This window comes from Aptenodytes patagonicus, chromosome 2, assembly GCF_965638725.1.
Source record: "Aptenodytes patagonicus chromosome 2, bAptPat1.pri.cur, whole genome shotgun sequence".
NCBI classification, from domain to species: Eukaryota; Metazoa; Chordata; class Aves; order Sphenisciformes; family Spheniscidae; genus Aptenodytes; species Aptenodytes patagonicus.
This window is the reverse complement of record NC_134950.1, coordinates 128592083-128611818: the sequence shown is the minus strand read 5'-3', so window position 1 is coordinate 128611818 and position 19736 is coordinate 128592083. Positions and strand designations below refer to the sequence as shown.

The window sequence follows — 19736 nt, the reverse complement described above, 5'->3', positions numbered from 1 at the left end:
AGAACTGATTAGTTAAGGAGAAATAACAGTAAGTTTAGTAGAAATTGCTACCAGAAATAAATTTGTTGCAAATGTTTATTTTGCTTGATTGCCTTTGATACGTGCATACTTGTTAGGGAAGGGAGAAGGACTTGTCTGCAAGGAATTAGGCAAGTGACATGGTGAGGGAATTAGCCTCTGTTAGATCCCAGCCCTAATGGCTCCAGCTCCCTTTTGGTAGAAGCCCTTGCCCCACATCTGGCCGCCAACTCCATCTCCTGCTTTTCATTAGTGCTCCAGCCTAAGTTGCTAGAAAGAGTGAGTGCATAATGCATCCTCTGCCCTTCCTCGGGCTGGAGCGGGGTTTAATCTGAATGCAAAAAACGCTTATGGCTGCCTGAAACTGCTTTTTTTTTCCCCTCTTCCCCCCTGCCCCCCCCCCAGCCCTTTGAGCAGTCTGTCTTTTGAGAGGTGTGCCGTGCAAAGGGAAAACCGAAAGGTGGGCAGCTAACAAGCGTGCAGGGAAAGTCAGAGCAAGTAGAGACGCGATGTACGAGGCACTGCGTTCATTTTCCCCTGTTTTTGCAGTGCCTGGCTGGGCCTGCCCTGGGTGAGAGACGGATTTGTTGACTCTGCAGCATGGGAAAGAGCCGACAACAGATTTACTACGGAGATGACTTAGCAGCCCCCTCTAAGTGTTATGAAAAGAGTTTAAAATGTTTATATTGGCCCCTCCGATGTACAATAAATTGTTATCCGAAACAATTGAGAATAAAGAAGGGAAAAGTCATAATTGCCTCTCAGGAAATGCAGGGGCTGTTTCGGCGCGCAAGAGCAGGAGGGCGTTGGGTTTCATTGACTTGGTCTGGCTGGAAAGCAGCCTGCCCCACAGGAAGGCCGCGCATTCCTGTCCTCTCGGTGAACCTGCCTGAAAGGAATACAGGAGTTATTGGGTAATCAAGGCTTGTCAGCACCTTGGTTATGCAGCGTGGTTCAATCCGATAATGTGAATGGAACCTGTAATAGCGCTGATGAAAAGCACGCCGGTTTGAAAGGGGCCTTGAATGATTTTTTTGTTCATTTTCTGTTTACATGTAACGCGTTATTGATGTCGTTGCCTTCTAATGCGCCTGCTTGTTTCATAGAAAAACTGGGAATTATTCATTATTTTTAAGAAGAGGGAGAGAGAAAGGGAGAGGAAGGAGGAGTGAAAGAAAGAACCCTGTTACATGAAGAAAATTGCATTCGAATGCTGCGACTGAAACATATTGATTTTCTGGCACAGACTTTTTAGATTAAAAATGCCAATACTAAATCCTTTCATGACCTATAGTTCATATGAAGTTCACGTGTCATTTACTATTATTCTGGAAAAAGCAGAATCTTTAATGAAAACATAGTTTGAAGGAATGTCCTGCCATCCCAGCATTTGCATGCGATTGTAATAAGACTTGATTAAGAGCTAAACATGCTACCGAGGCAGAGGTTTAGGGGTTTTTTTGTAAATTGAAGTCCGTTTATCTTTTTTAATTGCTCGCTTGTCTTTACCCTCACCTCGAGCTTTATATCTCCTTTCTTTCCCTTTTTTTTCTTTATTTTATTAATTCTTTATGTTACGATAGGTGGCCAAAGAAACTCATTTTTCCCACCACTAAGCACAACGCTCTCACTTCAGATTTTATGGCATTCAGGGGATCAATGAGTCAAAATGCTATTTTGATCTGCAGTACAGCAAACATTTCTCGTATAAATTCCCAGAGATGACCCTGACTTCTCCAACTGTTTTACCCCTTCTTAATAGAGACTTTAAAGGTACTGATGCCGTGCTAGCATCAGATTGGAAAATTTAAGGCCAAATTCCTGGCGCTGGTTATTTCCTGCTGCTAACAGGGCTAAATTTCACTTCAGTTTCTTTTGAGAGGACCTTCATCTTTGGCAAGGGGGAGACATGGCAATAGGAAGCTGCTGCGTATCTGCTGGCTTCCGCAAGACTGCGTGAGGGACACGTTCATCTCGCTGTGCTGCCCTGGCATTTCGGCTCATGCGGGCCGGTCCGCGTTACATCTAATGTTTGCTTCTGGGTGGGAATGCTCCTTCACAGAAGGGCTCCTTTTGCTTTTTATCCTGAAACCACGCAAACCTGTATCGCTTGTGGCTGTAGTCACTGGAATGAGCATGGGAGCGCTTATTTATCATCATGGCTTCAGTGCAGTATAGCTCTGACTCGGGAAAGCCATCGAGCCCTTCCATATTTAAAAAGGGGCAGAGGAAATCTGTGTGATAAACGTATTTACTTTTCCACGGGTTTGTTTGCCAGTCGGGCTGGCAGGAAGCGGCTGTTGGAATCCAACCGGCCGGCCGCTTCACTGGGGAGGCAGCAGGGAGGGCCTCGGCGCCGTGGGAGGCATCCTCTGGGAGAGCCTCCTCGCTCGCCGCCTCGCCCCACCCTCCTTCACAGGCTGGCACGATGACGAGAGTCCCCGTGGCGGCCTGCCGGGGAAGGGAAGGCTGGCCTGTTTGCTGTGGATAATTCGCTCTAGCAGGGAAACCTTCTCCCCGTGCAGGGAAGGGGCAGCACCCGCGTGCCCTGGGCGTAGGCAGGGCTGTTCAGGCATCGCAACTTCCAGCCCTGACTTTCAAGAGAGCTTCATATCCTAAAAGCTTCTGTCTTTTTTTAAAAATACACAACACCTTACGCATAAGCAAGATCACTACTTGCTATTAGTGAGTGCGCTCTCTCACTAAACAGTTTGATATGTTTTTACGCAGTTGAAACTGAGAACTTTTTCTTGGTACCATCCGTGCCATACTGCCTCAGGGACAGCATGGCTGCCTTCGCATGCCTTGCCATGGGCAGGCTCCTCTCTGGTTTGCAATCAGCATTATGCTGGAGATCCGTGGCAGCAGCTGGGATGGTGCCTGCGTGGCACGAGGTATGGCTGGTGGGGCATGAGGCTGGCCCTTACCGGAGGGGCAAAGGCATGCCTCAGCGACACACTCCCACCTCGTGTGCCGCAGTGGCTGCCAGTAGCTGAGCCGTCCTCTCCCCGGTCAGCATGGGCAGCGCTTGCCCCTTGAGTACAACACGCACTTTGTCTGCCTTCGGTCAATGCGTGCCATACGACCTGGTTTTGTCGCTGTTCCTTTCATCTCTCTCTTCCATTTGTTCTCTCGGGGGGGGGACCGAGAAGGAGGGAGAGCACCGCTTGATCAGTTTTGTGCTCTGTGAACATACCCAGTAACAGAGCAAGGTTTTTCTTGGCAGGACTCTTCAGTGGCTGCCATAACTCCCAAGCGATCAGAGGTCCTTGCTGTGCACTGCTCTCCATTTTGATACCATACTTCGGGAAAAAAGATTCCCCCCTGGAGATGTCAGATACAGGTTACTCGGCACCGTGGCTCGCTGGCTGTAGTGCTGGCAGAGGGGCAGAGCACAGCCCAGGTCATGAAGTGGGCAGGAATTCAGGTTCATCTGCAGCTTGCCTCTGAGGCTCCATCCTGCTTCAGACAAAAATTTACAGTGACTTGGTTAGATACACACCTGTCGTTTCTCCTTTCTGTTCCTATATCGCACGTGTGGGTGAACGTGAGAGAGTCATAGGGAGCAATGCAAGGCCAAATCAGGCTGGGAGAGCGTCTGCCTTTCTCAGCTGCTTGTTACAGAGCTCTGCCGGACGCACGTGGTGTAAGGTTATCGCAGGGGTTTGAATTCTTCTCGTGATATATACAGATTTTCAGTGCTTGTTTATCAAAAAGAAAGTTATTTGTTCAACAATGGATGTTGTACAAAATATTTACTTTCTCTTCCAAAACACACAGAACTGGGTGCATTGTTCCCTTCTCGGTGGCACCACAGCAGCTCTCCTTGGTCAGACTCCAGAATAAAAACAAACAGGTCATGTGGAGTATCTCTTGTCCGATAGGAATTAGGAAGAACATTTAAAGCAGAGCTGAGGTTTCTTGCATTCAGCACGCCCTTCACCACTGCAGCTCTTGTGATATAAAGTAAAATATGGACACACCATTGGAAAAGCAAGCTTCTGCCTTACCTTGGTTCAGATGCTCTTATTTGCCTGAATATATTTCATGGTTTTGAGCCAAAGCAAAATTTTAATTTGAATTTGTCATGAATAATCTGGACGTCTTCTCTTGCTTGTATAAAGTCTTGTGAAAGGTGCTGGGACGGCAGCTGGTGACTGAAGTCTGTGTAGGTGCAGGGCAGGCAGCAGCAGTGCACCTTGGGCAGCATTGGTTTGCCTGTCGGCCTCCGACTGGACCTGTGGGATTACTTTTCAGAAACTGCTCAAGGAGCTACACTCAATGTCCAGCCTTAATATTTGGCCTCCATGGGGAAAAAAAAAAGGCACTAAGGAAGTAAAGAAAGTGATGTAAAAAGACCTCTAGATAAAGCTCACATGACAGAATAATTGGAAAAGGGAACACCCGGTGTACGTATCTGCAGAGCCAGCTAATACGCCCCTTAGGAAATTAAGAAATGTAAGTTAATTGTAATTATTGTTGAAACATCACAGAGAAATTGGGGGTAATAGAGAATTAATAGGTAAGGGCACCTACTCTGGTGGCAGTGAGCATTTGGTTCTTAAGTGTAATTTCTGTTCCTGGGAAGAAAAAAAAACAGGCAACAAAACCAGGAAAATATCTCAGGGATAATGGAATATATATACATATATTATAAATACAAAGCAGCATGCGTGAAATTTGGGCATGACGTACATCAGTTCTTCATGCAGATGATGCCTGATGGCCCTCGGTGCCCTTTCTCCTCCGCACCAGGCTGGTGGCAGGCATCTTCAAGAATCCCAGTGGTCTGAAGTGCCAGGTCCTCCCTGTAAAAAAATAATTACTTGCTTTAGCATGTCGTTGTTTTTAATACTTGGCAGAGCACTAATTCTGAAAAATGCTAAACTGTGTTCACAAACATTTGAGATAGTTTCTTGGTCTGGGGCCAAAAACTTGCCAACGGCCTTAAAGACTGTGCAGAGACATTGCGTCTGGAGGAGACAAACAGGCTTTCCTCTTCATTGTTGGTGAGCCTGAAGCTGAAATAGCACCAGAAAGGTCTGGACGCGTTACGGAAAATTTGCCAAAAATGTTTAAAATGGTTGGGGGGATTCTGAAGAGCATTCGATGGATCCAAACAGGTTAACCAGACAGCTAGCAAGGGAGAAAGCTATTTAAAAACATAAATAGAATGTAAACACCAGGAAAATACTGGAAATTTTCCCGTGATGGGAAGATAATATAACCAGTAATAATGGAATAATATTTTAATAGACACTGGTTTGTAAGCATAAGATCCCCTCCCCCATAGCTAGAGCATATTAAACTATCTGAAGTATAGAGAGGAGGTTCCGATTTTCCTCCGTTGCTTGTTTATTCCAGGACAGTTATCATCCTCCCTAAATTTTATTTAAAGTTCACAGCAGCCTATGCAGCTAGTGCAGTTTTAGGTTAGGCATATTTTATCCATAATTGCTATATTTGGTTCTCAAGTTATTATTGCAGTTCCTTGGGGTACATTTAAATCCACCTTATTGTAATAGATTATGGAATATAGTGGCTAATGTGTCTAATGTAAAATAAATGACTATAATGATTTATGATCCAGCACTTCAGTTTTATTGAACATAAGGATCATTGTACTAAAATGGATGGTGTATTGCTGGTTTAGCATAAAATACTGAATAACATATTCAAGGAAATGAATGGATTGGCCAGTTCATAATATTCTGCCCCTTCAGCTGAAAGGTCTTTAATAAGCAAGAGTGTCATTACACTTGAAAATGTATGTGTAGGTAATCCATTATCTAGAACAATGACAGTGATCGGATGAAGCTCTTATTAAAGAAGGCCCTCCTTACAGGGAAATACAGAGCACTTCCCTGCCTGCGGGAGGCTGTGTGTATGTGTTTCTGTTTTTGTTACAGCAGTTAAAGCAGTATTTAGTGTCGCTGAATTTAAAAGCATCCATGTATTTGAAGATAATTTTGGGGTGGGGGTTATAGGGTGGTTTTAAAGGTGGAAAGCAATGTCACTAGGCTGTGGTTTGCATAGGCTCATACTGAAGTGCATCTTTGCTGGTCCTTATTACTGCATGTACCTATAAGATACATTTTTCAGCTCTTTGTTTTTATCTCATTTGAAGGCCAATATAAATCACACCTTTGCATGCACCTTGCTTCTGTTTACATCCGGGTTTAGTAGTGTCATCTCCTACTAAATGTCAAGAAGATTGATGAACATCGTAAGGGGCGATACCGCTGGGAGTATTACTGTGAGTGGGTGTTTGGCTTGCCTTGGTGTCACCAGCAATGCTCACTTTTGGACGGTCACAGCCAGCAGTGTCCTGACTTAAACCCTTGACTTCCTGGGGTTTAGCCTCAACTCTCTAACTCTTTGACCTCAAAAAGGAAGAAGGTTTTATTATTCAAGAGGGGAAATTAATAGGAGTCATAATATGGGCAGAATACTTGAAATTTTATCTGATTAAAGCATGTCTCTAAAAATAAGGAAACAAAGCTAAAAATATGAAAAAAATAAAATACAAAGAACAGAGATGCTGTTTTAAAATACATATTCAAAGGGAACTGTTAAAAAAAAATAGATGTTTGTATATCTAAGTGTTTTCACAGGGTTGACAACACATTTTCCTACAACCAGAATAGGACAGCAGGTTATAAAAGACTAGCTTCCAGCAGTTTGCTTATAATAATTTGTAGTAAAAATCACATTTTGTTACGTATTGGAGAGAGGAAGAAAATAATACGTTTTGGGGATGTTATCCTGGAATAACTCCGCATCCATTTTCTTAATAGTGCTTGGATAAAGCTGAAAGACAGAAACTATTAAAAAGGCATATTTGCATTCATTATACCCATGGTAAAAGTGAATAAAGAACTCCTCCTGATATATCTACAGCTTAAAGTATTAAAATAAACATGATCAAAGTACAGTAGTTCTGTTACAGCACTTGTAGACAAATCATCTCCCCATTTAAACAAGATCTCACCAGCATTTTCAGTGGGAAGGAGTTTGATGCTATTTTGCCATCTATTACTAGCTTCTCCTGTCAGTAAGCACATCCTTTGGCAGACATGCAGGGAGACTTTTAAAACAAGTCAAAATTATTTTGGCAAAAACTGAAACACCTACAGTTGCAAAAACATGTATTCAAAATTTTTATGTATCCAAAAATGTTCAGGCTGGCTTTGACATGTAATTGGATACTGTTTTATAGCCGAGCCATTTCAAGTTTCTCATTTCTTACATCTCGGTCAGTTTTATAAGTAGATCAGTCACACCAGCACACTCAGAAAATCCTAAACCAGCTGCAGTTGTGCTTCTAATGGAAGCACAAATCGTATCAATAGCTGTGGTGGGCTGCTCTCCTGCTTCGGTGCAGGAGGGTTTGAAGGACCTGGCTCCCTCTAGTCTTCTGGGCTTTTAATTATTCTTATGGTTTTGGTGGTAAAAAAGTTAGAAGTGATGCTACTTTTTACTGAATCCTGCCATCAAAATTTCCTTGCTGCCTTAAACTTACAGATCGTGAGGTGTATGTTTTGAACAGGAAAAGTAGTTGGAGAGCATGTTGACTCCTCGTTGACTCCGAGCTTAAGGTCTTCTCAGTACCAGAGCAGTATGATAACGTGTGGGGCTCTATTTTAGTGGCCTAGGTAGGCTTGAGTAGAGGTATCTAACAGCTCTTAAGACTAAGCATATTGGAGCAGCATCCCCCTGCCTGCTCATGCGTAGTTGTGTTGCGGCTCAGACCCCAACGAGGTGATGAGGCACCCCGCTCGCCAGCCTTGCAGTCTATTACAGCTGCTGTTACCGCATAGTGACATCCACAACATGGTGACTGAGGCCGTGTCCGCTGGATGCAGGATGCTGCCCAGAGCCACTGCCATGCTGGCTGTGCCACTACTCATTCCTGCGATGAGGCTCGTGAGCACGAGCGAGGTGGCGGTGCTGGGACGTGGCTAACTGCAGGGAAAGTGGGGCCCGACTGCAAGCCCCAGCTCCTCCACTTTCCCCCCACCCCCGTGTTTGAGCACAGGCTCGTCCCATGGCAAGAGTGCAGACGTGCTTTATCACGTACCCCCGCACGCAATCCCGTGGCACCCTGCCCATCGCCAGGACCCATCGTGGAGAGGAATAGCTTGGGCTCTGAAGCCGAATTATGACTCTCCCCGTTCCTGAAAGCCCTTTGAATCTTTCCTCTGCCTTGGACATCTGGTTTTCACATCACAGTTACTTCAGCCCATAAGCTTCCACAAGAATTTAAAATAAAATATCACTACTAACCAGCTCCGTGGGGGAAAGCAGTGGCTTTGCTCACAAATGGGCACATTGTTGAGGCCAGAGAAAAAGGGGTTTCTTTCATTCACAGTGGGTTACATCACTGAGCGCCAGCCAAATGACGGAGAATAGCAAGAGCTGTTACAGGAACAAGTTTATGCGCTGCAAATGCAGGAGATGTCATTGCTAATGGTGCACATCTGATGTATATTCAGGTCTTGGCCGTAGCATTTCAGGAGTAGGAGATGGGCCAAGTGATGTCTTGGGAGCTGTGGGCATCACAGTGCAGGAGGGTGGGGGTAGGCCTCAGGCATGGCATGCAGGTCTTGGTGGGTTAGAAAATAGCTTTTTCCACACCTCTGCAAAGGCATATGTGGGTGTCTGGATTTACCTCACACAGTTTTAGACATCTCTAAAAGTTATACACTGACTTGTTACTGGAAGCCCCCTTTACAGGCAGTGAACAAGCACTTCCAGGGTGCTTGAGCTGATCCACCTTAGGTGCCCATCTAGGCAGGATGATACCAAGGTACCCTTACAAATACCTACTTGATGTAAAAAGAGCTTTGATTTACTAGCTCAGAACTAGACATCTAACTTCTAGATGCTCAGGTTAGGCCAGATAACTTCTCTCCTTTTAGCTCTCTTTATGGTTATTTGTGTGTATCTTTCACATCTTGGTAAATGCATGCAGAATAAATTAAAAGGTCTGTAGCTGCCTCTGCACATATTTATGATTTTAAGATTGTAACAAGATCCTGCCATAGGAAAATTGTGTTAAATCCGTGCTTAGTGAAGATTGGTGACATATATATATATATATGCATATCTATCTATAAAAAATACCATGTCTTTACATCTTTGTAACAATTTTCCTGTTGGCATGATTTGTTGAATGTATTCTACATTTACTCTTCTGGATGAGTATACTGAAAAAATTATACATAAAAAAATAAAACAGACATTTTTCTTTTCTGATGCAAGAGAAATTTTATGTCCCCAAGATTTGTCAAAGGATGAGGAACATCCTCCTGTATCTGAACGTGGATACAATACTTAGATTTAGAATTCCCTATAACAGAAAGATTTTTATACTGTGTGGAATCAGCATAAAATAATGAAAATAAATGTAGTGTCTTATTGTTTGCATTAAATATAAGATCATTTCTTTAAGAAATGATGGATCCTTGTGAAACAGTGGTGTGTACAGCCAGACTTTCTGAAACTAAGCAAGATTTATCCACCGATTTCCACGGTGTTTTACAGAAACTTTCTGTTACAAAACATGCATTTGACTGCCTGCGATGATATAGAATATTCCAGCCAAGTGCTCAGTTTTTCTTAACATACTTGCATGATTTATGTGTGTATGTGCAATGATATGTGTGAATTATACGCTCTTTACTATTTAAAATCATCTATATATATACATGGGCACACCTGTCTGTATGTGCACAACATACATAAATGTGAACATTATTTTCTTATTTTCAGGTTGTTTTTGTTCCTCTTAACATGTAGAAACCATCTATCTTTGCAAAATAGAGTAGTGTCACTGAGCGGGTGCGGGGATGTTCAGCAGGCACGGTGCTGCCTGCCTTATGGGTGCTGAGCAGTGCGATTGCTGCGGGGGATCGGGTGCAGCGGGGCTCCTGCCCGCTCACCCGCGTGCTCTCAGGAGAGGGGCTCCTGGCGCCCGTCAGACCTGAACACAGCCCAGGGACCCTCCTGCCTTGGCGTCTCTATAAACGTGCTCGGGTTTTTCATTTGTGACCCTTTCCCTGTGTACCTATAGCTCAGTTGCCAACGTCTTCCAGAGTCCTACTGAGGACGTTATTAAATGTTATTTGTAAAACATCTGGAGCGCAGTGCCCCTCGGACACCTCGTGCTTTGTCTTTTCTGGCCAAAGCTGGTGCTGCAGGTACAGGGGCCGCTGCCGGAGCCCACCCCGGCCTCCCCTCTTCCCCAGCACTGGCCACGCGCTGCCAAGAACCACCTTCCCTCTCTAATTGCTATGGAATGGGATAACCCCTGTCCCAGTAGCTTGTCCCGGTAGCGCTCCTGCTCCAGCACCCGTTGGCCGCAGAGGGACAACTGGCAGGGAGCCACGCGGCTGCATTGCTGACCCGGGCTCAGCCTGCCAAAGTCAGACCCCTCCCTGCTTTCTGCTGTCAATAGAGGCACTTGCTGATACTGTAATTATTTAAGTGACAACTTCACAATATCAACAAGATTTCCTAAGTGACACACAGCATTTTCTCAAATCCTCCCACTCAGCGTTTGCTATGCTTTTCGCCTTTGCATTTGCAGAGGTTTCCTCTCAGACCAATGCATTTCCCAGTAAAACCAGCGTAACGTAGCATGCATAGTTAAAAAGTCCCTCACAGGTTCACAGTGCAAATGAGAGCTTCATCACTCTTTATTACTTTCCTTTTCTGTGTGGCCTTATTTGAGGGTGGTGGGTTGTTCACCTTTGGTTTACAAATGCAAAACCGGGCAGGGTCTTTTCCAGGCTGTGGAGCCCGGTGTGTAGATGGAGTTAAACAGTTTCACATTCCTGAAGAGAACAGGAATGTTTTCACAGTGCAATCTGCTCTGTGTGAATTACAGGAATTTATTTTTTCAGGATGAACTCCTTGGACAGCTTTTTTTGTTTGCTTGTTTTTTTAAAGAGGAGATGATATGCCCTGAAAATATCTACTGTAGTAACTAACGGTGTTGTTATTAAAGCTCAATTGGGAAAATTCAGGTTAAAAATTCTATCAGCTATTGAGGAGGAATAGTAACAAACATCTTGCAGTATTTTCTCCTTCTCGTTTCTGTGCATAGGGTTAGCTATGGTAAGCCCACACGGTTGTGCCGTGTGTCAGTTACTGTCAGGCATTTACCGTAGGTATTTCCTGGTGAACGCGGAGCAGAGGAGCGGGGAGCGATGATGCTGCATGGGGCGAGCGGCTGTGCAGCAGTTCAGGCAGACCGGGGAGTGTGCTGCTTTTCCCTTCAGGGGTTGCAAGGCACATTTTACGTTGTGTCCTGCAGCTAGCAGTCGAGGTAGAATAATTCCGACCTTGGTTAATCATTTTTCCCTGTATTAGTGTTGCTTTTGGAGTCTCATGAACGTGTATGTATACTGGGGACAAAACCCATTGAGACTGCCTGCCAGGTGAGGAGCCCAGGGTATGTCTCTGACCAAACGCTGCTGTTACTGGGGCTCTGCTAGTGAAGAGACTCTGTGTCACTGAGGTTCCTGAAATGCTTTTTCCGAACAAGGTTCATTTGGGATTTAAAAATAGGACAAAAAGCACTACATGAAGCTAAATATTAATCTTGTTGCTTTTCTGGCAACGAGGCCAAGGAAACGTGTCATGTGGCTGAACACGGAGGAGACTTTTATTATCTTTTCATTTGAGCTGTAAGGGTAGGATCAAGTTTTGCCCTCAGGTGAGTTCTCCAGGCTCCCTGTGGGTCCCAGCGGGAGGTTCGCGTGCTTGTCCATGGGCAGAAACCATTTACAGCTCCTGGGCTTCGACACACGGACACACTCCTGTGAGGTCTCCTGATTGCTGTGCATCACTCAAGCTGCAGGGTCTGGCTTTATCTCACAGCACCTTTTGCAGTCATTACATCGGAGGAGTAATCGGCCTCATCTGTACCACTGGGTACACACAGATAGATGCTAAAGACCAGCTGATAGGGGATAACCTTTTCTCCCAGGTAAATGGTTCATGTAGTTGTGTTGAGGTACCACTTGGGTTGGCACGTGCTCAGACAGGGTATTAATCTGATGCGTGCCACTGATGTCAGGAGATGGGTGGTCCCTTGGAAAGACCTCGGGTCCCTTGGTGAAAGAAGCTGAAAATATGTTAGTAGCACCAGCTTCAGTTCAGGTGGCTTGGATCACCCATAGGAGGCCTTTCTCCTTTTGGACAGGATTGCTGGACAAGCGGGAGGTGAGAAGGGTAGGACGGGACAAAGAAACAGCAGCAATATGTGTAAGCCAGGGACTACTCTGAACTTGTGTAAGAAATAGTATGCTGTCCTCTGCCAGGGATGGCAAAGATGACAACAGCTCTGGGCCACGGAGCCAATTTCCAAGCTCATCTAGGCAAGACAGGCACTTTGTAGATGTTTCATCTCCTTTTCTGCTCAGGGATAATTATAAGAGAGTTGCCTTGACCTTCTCCTGAAAGAAGTAAACTCTTTGAAGGAAATAAGCTTAAATAAACTTAAAAAGGAATGCAGGAAGTCTTTCTTTGGGGATTTGTGTATCACATGTAGTGTTATCCCACTGCTGTTCTGCAGCTAAGGGCTTTCTATGCTATCTCTTTAACAAGACCAATATACTGCTTACACTGACAGAAGAAGTGAGTTATATTCGGTATGATCATCTCTTCCACATTAAACTTAATATGGATTTCAAGGCAATGGCAGAAAAAGTGGAATTGTAAGCTACACCTGCTGTCTTTTTTTGGTCTTGTACATCCTGGTAGTGACATGAACTATTCTAGATATGCAAAAATAAAATTAATGAATTGCACAGGATAAGTGAGACAAGCTTTGATGTACAGAGGGAACATAATATGAACGTTTGGTTTTTCTGTATTATACAGTAAAACACACTGTCTTAATCAGTGTCTTAAACAAAAAGCTCGTGGTGAATATTAGCTCCTATTCCAGAATAGCAAATGCTTTACATTTCACCATAGAAGCAGATGGTCCATAGGAGAAAATTTTTTTATATATATATATACACTCTATCTTCACTGGGTTAGGTTATTTTATATGTATAACTTGGTAGCAGACTGTTTTGTAAATGCACGATCTAGAGGTAATAATTTTTTTTTTAAACAAAAATGAGAAGTTATGAGTGCTCAGCACTTTCCACATGTTAAAACTGGAGCGATCGAAATTTTATGTGGTACAGGGCTGGAAGTGTGTTTTGCACTAGGAGAATGAGTGTCAGCTAGAAGCAGACATGGAGAGGGGAGACTGAAAGAGCCTGGCGTGTTTAGTCTAGCAAAGCGCCAGCTGAGCAGTGATATGGTGTGCGCTAAGTACACCAGAGGGGAAGGCTGCTGGAGGCGAAAAGAATTAGTTAAACCTAGAGGACGGTGTTTGCACAAGAGCAACTGGGAATGCACAGGTCACAAAACGAAGGCAGTTTGTAGAGGAAAGAAAGGGAAGCTTTCCTGGCCAGCAGAGGAGGGAGGTTCCAGAACAGCCTCCCAAAATCAGTTGCAGGGACATAAGGTGTTGTCCCTTGTGTTTTGTGAACAGGCTTTAATAACACGATTTTCTTGCAGAGATGTGATTGGAGTCTATAGTATGGCATGTCCTCTATTATCCATGTAAATCCATGCATCCTTTGCAGGTTCATTGGATTATGGCACACACAAAGGTGTAGGTTAACTTCTCTTAAGCCTTAAAGTTCAGGGAAAGGAGCCAAGTCATTGGCATGTGCTATTTTTGAGGAATATGCTAGTCTTTCCTCCACAAGTAATTTTAGCCTTTTGGGAGGAGGAGGTGCAGACAGTGGGGGGAGATGCCCTCTGCTCAGTGCCAATAACAAAGCCACCTAGGTAAGGGCATCTGCGTGTTGTGTGCACGTTTGTGTGCCAGTGACGGACATTTCCCATCGCTACTGCGTTTCTGCTGAGAAATTGTGCCCCTTCATGGCTTTGGACTGGTTTGTTCTCCAGTGGGTTACACACAGCACAGAAACACTCATAAAGCTGGTAAGAGCAGACGATGCTCCTAACCGTCCGTGTGGCACAAGCGCCGTTCACAAAGGTGTGACTGGTCCATTGCAGCACACCCGTGTTTCCCAGTGATGTGTGGCACACCCAGGCATACTCGTTAGCATCCTCCTCTTCACATCTCGATGGGATTTTTCTGAACTGAACTAAACTGAATGGCCTGAATTACGGTACCCATTACCTAAAGGTTAATGTTAGTAGTGTGATGATAGACGTATTTGGTTTTTGTCCCTCTGTACCACAGGCTGTTCAGGGAGAGAGAAAAAGACCACTCAAGCCTTATTAAATCACTCGTGGACCTGGTGTTAGCATGTCTCGCCAAGAGCCCCCCTGTGTATCACAGCGTTCCCGGGGCCGTAGGTAGGAGAAAGCACCATAAAGTACGGTCCAAATGGTCTGACTCAAACTGCAAATGCAGGGACGCATGGAAAATGAAAGAAGCATTTTGACAGATGTTGTAGTACCAGAGGTTCTCAGTTTTCAGGTATAAAAATCTCACTTTAAAAAATAAAAAGTATGCCCAATAATATTGGTTATGGAACCAGGCCACTCATTCACATAGAAATACGGTCTTTATTTTTACTAAAGCCATTAAGGATCATTCTGTGTTGCGCTGTGGTGTAATGTTCAGGCTATACAGTAAATCCCACTTTTGGTGCATGTTTCTGGCAGCAGAAAGTGCTGCAGGGCATTTGGCTTCATCACCGTGGGTGAAGAAGTGTCTCTGTTCCCTTGACCAGTCAAATAACGCTGAGTTTTTAGAGGGAACTGGACTACTTCTTTCAAACGTAGGGTGGACATCTAGAGATGGGCTACAGAGAACAGAGGCAGAAAGGAAGGAGGTGTGAAATCCTGCAGAATGAAGGGGTTGCAATGTGCCAGGTACCACTGTGGTTGCTGTGCTGTGTTTGATTGTGGGGGCTGCGTTTACTGTCTATGTGATGAGAATATGGGAATTAGGGGACGTTGTGATGTATTGATTTCTATTGCATATGCCACAAATGCTGGATAAAACATTTAGACCATGGCATTTCTACCCAAATGTTTCATACGTTCCAGGTATTTGTATCATTTCCTAAAAGGCAGGGGTAGTAAATAGCTTCTTAAATGCACAGTAACACTGAGGAAATCTGAACGACATAAAAATAATAAGCAAAGACATGTAGAGGTAAAACATTAACCGTATTTGTTCTCAGCCATATCTGTGGAGAGTGTATGGCAATTTTCAAAACAGGCAGACAGCTACCAACGTTTTTCTCCAAAAGGGCAGAATTTGACTTTTACCCTTTACGAGGGCATTGAGTCGCCTGTCTGAGGAATCTTCATTTTGCCTGCAATCAGAAGGGGCACTGTGCGGACTAATGTTGATGTAATTTCTCGGCTGAAGCTTGTTCTGTCTAAAATATCAGGGCCCAGACATCTTTATAGCAGCAGAGCAAGTGAAAATATCTAGTTCCGTTTATAACCTCTCAACTGTATTCACACTTCAGATGCCAGTTTTTACAAATAATTTCCAGATACTACAAGAAAAACATACTTTGTAAAGGTCAAACACTGCATGAAGCTTGTTTGGCATCATATGCGTGATTCCATACATTTACATGTACGGTGACCCAAATTTAACCTTGACCAAAGATAGTAAAGCACTGTCAGAGTCAGTATGTGCAGAAGGATTGCCTTTGACATGGTATTTCCTAGATCATTGCAACCTGTGGGAGCTGCTAATTATCTGTGGACAGCCAGAAAGGTAATATCTGTAATTTCGTTATTACCTGGGCTGTCTAGTCACAGTTGCAGTGGGTTGGTATGGGATGCCAGTATTGTGCAACGTGGGTAAACTCTACAGTGACAAATGACTTAGAGCCATTTTCAAGGTGACATTTTGATCGGGGAGCTTGTGCAAAGTGTTTTCTATTAAGCATTTCATTTCACTGCATGGTTAATGAGCAAAAGATTCTTCCAAAAATCCATTATGTCATATGTCATATGTAATATGTCAGGACCATTTCTGCTTGCTTAAAATGAAGGAGGGGCCATGAATGCTTGAAAAATAACAAATCTTATTTCTGCTTAAAAGTAAAAAAATAAAACAAAACAAATATATAGCTTTGCTTTTGACCTTGTTTAAAAGCTATCTAGATGAGAAACAAAAAATGTAAAGGTTTATACAGCTTGACATGTTATTCATTATGCAAATACTTTCAAAAGCAATGCTAGCCTGTGTAATATTATGATACTTGATAAAATCAGTATTAACTATGTGTGTCTTTTGAAGCTGTAGTAAGTCTGGGTCATTTTATATGACTGCAAAGACCTTTTGGAATATAGATCAAATCCCCAGCATGTTTTCCTTTCTTAGCAAACCCTTTTCTACATCTAGAAGGCTCAAGTACTAAGATGACCTGCAAGCTTGTATCAGAATTGGTCTTTCTTTTCCCTTTCTGTAAATGAGAAATGAGTTTTATATACGCTCACCAAAACCACACTTCTCTTTCAATTCAGTGTCAGTATAGATTTGGTTTTAAATGTGCTTGAGACTTGTTCTTGACTAGTTGATTCTGACAGGGCTACACATGTATCTTGTTTACTTAAGGCAGGAGGTAGGCTGAAACTTTGGTTTCCTCTTACTGACTATCGCAGTAAGATGTCTCACTGGTTTCCAACTTGCTAGCTTTTAGCTCCGTCTAAACTCCTTTGAAATCTTCAAGAACTGTACAATCTGTAGATCCATGTACAATCCTCTCTTCTTCTGGTTTGAATGCCATTAACTATTGAAGTAACAAACAGCTGGAGAGACTGGCAAAGCGCCCTTGTGAAATGGGGACACAAAATACTCTTGTCTTTAAGCCTCACCCATCCTGCTGTGCGGTCATTGCCCTAGAGGGCAAAAGGAGCTTATGTCTCTTCTGCCTCAGGAAATCCCATATACCAGGTAAAAACTCTGCAGTTTTCTGAGACTCTCAATTCATGGTACCAAAATGGGAATAATTTGATAATGTCTTTCGGTGCCCAAAGGAAAGAAATAGACACTTGACTTCTGAAACAACCTTACCACAAAAGTTGGCACAGAGGATCAACCCAATATCCCCTTTGGCTTTGATATCAGCATTGTTAACAGAACCAAAGCCAACATCACCTCCGATGTCAAAGGCAGTGCCAGCACTTCAAGGCAGCAGAGTTGAACACAAAAGAGGTGTATTCTCAGTTTCAAGGCAGAAGCTCAGAAGGACTGTCACAGTCTTCCCATAAGGGCTCTGGTGAGGCTCAGGCAGACATTAAGAAAGAAAACTGATAGCTTCCTTGTGTCAGTGACAAAGACCTGCAAATAGACTGTGACACACTCTGCTGGCTTAAACACTATCGTTTCCAAAGACTGTTGGCATTGGTGCAGGCTTTGAGAGAAGAGATGTGGACAGAACCAGCTGCTTCCCAACAGTAGTCTGACGTCACTGCTGAAAGCACATTATGCTTTAAACCCATTGCTGGAAGTTGTCTGCTCTCATTTATAGTCTTCAAATCTCACCTTTTCCTCATTGTCTCATGGCAGTCGTTGCCTCTGAGATCTGTGAATGATGCAACCAAGAAACCCTTGAACTTCCACAGAGTGCAGTCTTGAGTGCCGAGATGGGTCAGGTCAACTGAGCAACACAGGAGCCACCCACACATAGTGGATGTCACTGTGGTCCTACTTCCAGAGATGGAGACCTACGTTCACATGCTGCAGGAAACTGGTGTCTACCAGAACAAATTCCCCTGTCTAGTTCCCCATCTAGTTCTTCTTGGACAACTGAAAGCGGAAAATCAAGAAGTATGTGAATCCTTTGTACAAAGGATATGATCCTAAAGATTTATTTTGATTGTCTTTGAACTAAGAATTACTTTCTGCATGAGAACAACCAGTGAATGATTTGAATGGTTTTATGATCTCCTGGGCTGCGCGAACTCTGTGAGACTTTCACTCTGTAGGGAGGAGCTATTGCAGAGTTCCTTACTTCCTCCTGTGGGATGGGGTTTACCTTGACATCAAAGAAATGAGTGCTATGGACGATCGTCGTGGTCACTCCGCCCATTTACATTATGTCCAGCCTTTTTCCTCAGCCCTTGTCAGAAATTTCTCTCAGTGGAGACTTTGGCAGTCAGACCTCACTTTTTAGCTGCTTCAGAAATATGAGGAAGAAACTGATGCTTCTCATCATTCTCAGACTTTGAAGAGTCTCAACTAGTTCATGGGATCTCTCTTATATGGGGTGGAAATGCTTTCCTGCAGCATCCTACCTCCCTCTGAAACTACTTTCTGTACTATTCCCTAGAAATAGTCTGTAATACAGTGCCTATGTCTTTGCTTTCTGGGGACATGTACCATGTCAAACGGTATCCTTAGCTAGAAATTCATAGTCAGATTTTGCTCCCTTTGCTTTGCCATTGGAGAGGACAGCATTGCTGTCTTAGGGTCTCCAGTAATGGAGAACAAAGGCGGGGGTAGAAGTCTCAGGGGCTGGTTGGTCTGAGAGCTTTGGAAAAGTAGAAGCAGGTGAAAAACTTCAAAAACCCATTAAAAAAGTGTGTAACTTATTCTTTCTTTATCAGTAGGAAAAAACAGGCTGACCAGGTGTATTTATGCAGGTTATATTGTCCTGACTCTGGCTTTGAGCTGGGAGGATCGTGGGCAAAACTGCACCGCAGCAGAGAGAGATACCTAAAGAAAGGACTGCTCTTATCGTGAAAATCCTTGTTGCAGTTGTGCTTATTTGAGAGGCTTTGTAGACAGTCTGGGTGGAGCTGGTTTGAAGTAATTCAGAGGACAAGCTGGAAGAACCCAGATTAAGGTTGCAGCTGCTATAAGGGATATTATGCAAACCCTAGAGATTCATAGAAATAGTGTCCAGAATTTCAGTTTTAGAAAAAATAAAATAGCGAAGTTTATCAGTTAAATGTCAAATGAAAAAGGGAAGGAGGACAATGGCCAGGAGGGGAGGAAATCCAGTGGTGCTTTTTTTTTCTCTTGTGACTAACAATTTTTCACCTACAGAAAAACATGCCTACAGCACGTATCCTCCTGTTTTGCAGATGACCCTAAAGGATGTGTTCATACTCTAATCATTTGTTTCCTCCATATAAATCAGAGCACATTTATGTTTTCATGCTTTGATAAAGCTATTACTGTAAATTTTTTGCAAATACCCTTGCTGAGGTACCTTAATTGATGCAGGTGATAATACTGTCTGAGCCTGGCAGGGTGAATCAGAAATCTTACTGCAGTCTGTGAAGGTAAGTAGCAATTCCCCTTCCTCCCTACTGGGCAGTAAGTAGGAAAACATACACTCACATCCACCAAAATGTTCTTTCCTTAATATCCTTGTCTCTGGTCTGGAGGATAAGATTTGTTTGTTTCCAGATCTGTTCCTGCGCTACTCATAAAAACACTGTCAGAGCAATATTTGTATGATACATTTGACAGGAACAAGTATTGGGCATACTTAATCCATCAAATCTGTGCAAGAGACTGACTTGGGAAGTGCTCTGCCCTTGAAAGCCCTTATCACTTTAGGGGGTGCCAGAAAAATGTTGGCAGTGTAGGCAGTTGTGTTTGAAGTTTAGGATGCCATTTCTCTAAGTGGAATGAGAGACGGGTTTCTCTAAGAAGGGAAAGTGAGTAGTTGCTGAGAAGGTAAAATAAAAGA

At 43.6% G+C, this 19736-nt stretch overlaps 1 protein-coding gene across 2 annotated transcripts in view; it reads left to right on the top strand.

Annotated features, from left to right (window-relative positions):
- RARB (retinoic acid receptor beta) overlaps positions 1–19736 on the top strand; it is a 335643-nt gene that overhangs the window by 189339 nt on the left and 126568 nt on the right. The window lies entirely within an intron of this gene.